Raw genomic sequence first — 2,500 nt, forward strand, 5'->3', positions numbered from 1 at the left:
TTTGTAAAAATGTAGCAAAAGCAAAAAATAGCCACACTGCCTGAACAGCTTTCATACAAAATGATTAGTTGGTCCGTATATGGTTGTCCGAATAATATACTTCCTTAGACTGTAAAGAGCACAGTGGAGCGCCATATATTTATTATATATATATATATATATATATATATATATATATATATATATATATATATATACATATATATAATATATATATAAATATAATATATATAATATATATATATATATATATATATATATATATATATATATATATATATATATATATATATATATATATATATATATATATATAATATATATGCATATATATCTATATATATATATATATATATATATATATATATATATATATATATATATATAATATATATGCATATATATATATAATATATCTATATCTATATATATATGTGTGTGTGTGTGTGTGTGTGTGGAGTGATTGCACTGATGTGTGTGTATTTGGTAGTGTGTTAGTGTGTGCGTGTATCTGTTTGTTTGTATGTTAATCAACCAGCCGTACCCAGAACAATAAAGTTCCAAACACGCCGGTTTTTCTGTGGTCCAGGCCACCGCGAGAACCCGAATGAGGACCGGTCACTAGGCACGCAGAAGGCGTGTGCAGTTTGCAATGCTGATAAAGCAAACATCTCAGAAGTGAGAAGACAGCTGGCCGAGCAGGGCTCAAGGGCGTGGGGTCGTAGTCTGCCCAGGAAAATATTGGCGAGATCATAGATCATCCATTATTTGATTTGATATATATATACGTTCATATACACACATACATACTCACACACATACGCACGCACGCATACAGAAAAACACACACATAAACACATCTTTCTCTCTTTCTCTCTCTGTCTCTCTCTCTCTCTCTCTCTCTCTGTATATATATATATATATATATATATATATATATATATATATATATATATATAGATATATATATATTTGTGTTTATGTGTGTGTGTGTGTGTGTGTGTGTGTGTGTGTGTCTATATATACAAACTCACACACACACACACACACACACACACACACATATATATATATATATATATATATATATATATAGAGAGAGAGAGAGAGAGAGAGAGAGAGAGAGAGAGAGAGAGAGAGAGATGTGTGTGTGTGTGTATATGTATATATATATATATATATATATATATATGTATGTATACATATACATATATATATATATATATATATATATATATAAATATATGTATATATATACATATATGTATGTATGTATATATTCATACATATACCTATGGATAGTATTGTGTGCTTCTGCGTGTGTTTGAAGAGATGAGCACACAGACATATCGATCGCTAATTACACCACAATTTCCAAAGCATAATAACAATGCCTAAAAAGAGTAAAGACACGGTCATATTGAACAGACAACTTTCATGCACTATGAGCAGCCAGTTTTCTAAATAAGGACAATCCCTTCATAAAATCTGGCTGAGAAACGTCTCTGGTTTTATGAATGCTACCAAAGCCCGATGGAATTTTCCATTCATGGTTGCTTGGTGCACAGATGGACAAAGAGACAGCTGGATAGGGAGATCGATAGATAGATGGGTAGATAGATAGATTGAGAAATGGATAGGCTTAGAGCTTAACCTTATGCTCTTATTATTATCATTATCTATTATTTATAGTAGTATTTGTAAATCATTATAATCATCACTATTATTATTATGATTATTTCCATTATTATCATTATTATTATTATTATTATTATTATCATTATTATTAGCATTATTATAAGAGTTATCATTACCATTGTTATCTTTATCATTACCATTGTTATCTTTATCATTATCATCATTATTGATATCATTATCATTATCATTATTATAAATATCATCATAACTATCCCCATTGATATTGCAGCTGTTATCATTATCTTTATTGTTATTCCTGCTGTTGGAATTGTGATAAAGATCATGATTATCATTGTAATTATTATGATTATTATTGTTATTATCATTATTATCATTAGAATTGTTTTTGTCGTTATCACTATAATTGTCATTATCCCCATTATCATCATTACTATTATCATTATCATTACTGATATCATTATCATCATGATTATCATCACTATTGTTATCATCATTATCATTACTATTATTGTTATTACTATAATTATGATTATTATCATCACTGGTATTGTTATTTAAGATACCTCTGTGATTCATACAATAAAACTTGACTAAGTCGTTGCATGTTAAATAAGAGGAAGTAAAAACAGATCAACAAACAGTGAACTTCTGAAGATAAGGTCCTCTTTGTGTTGGTATTTTGGGCGTGGCTGTTCTGCCCAGCCAAGACATCGATCGGCTGCCGTATGTTTCCTTGGAGGAAAAGGAGCTTGTTCGCATGCATAGGCTGCTATAATGATAACGACAGTGGTAGTGATAGTAGGGTAATGATTTCTATAGTGATTGTAACAACAATGATCAT

This window comes from Penaeus japonicus, unplaced genomic scaffold (genome assembly GCF_977035675.1).
Source record: "Penaeus japonicus unplaced genomic scaffold, GWHDUDI00000001_assembly GWHDUDI00000039, whole genome shotgun sequence".
Taxonomy (NCBI): Eukaryota; Metazoa; Arthropoda; class Malacostraca; order Decapoda; family Penaeidae; genus Penaeus; species Penaeus japonicus.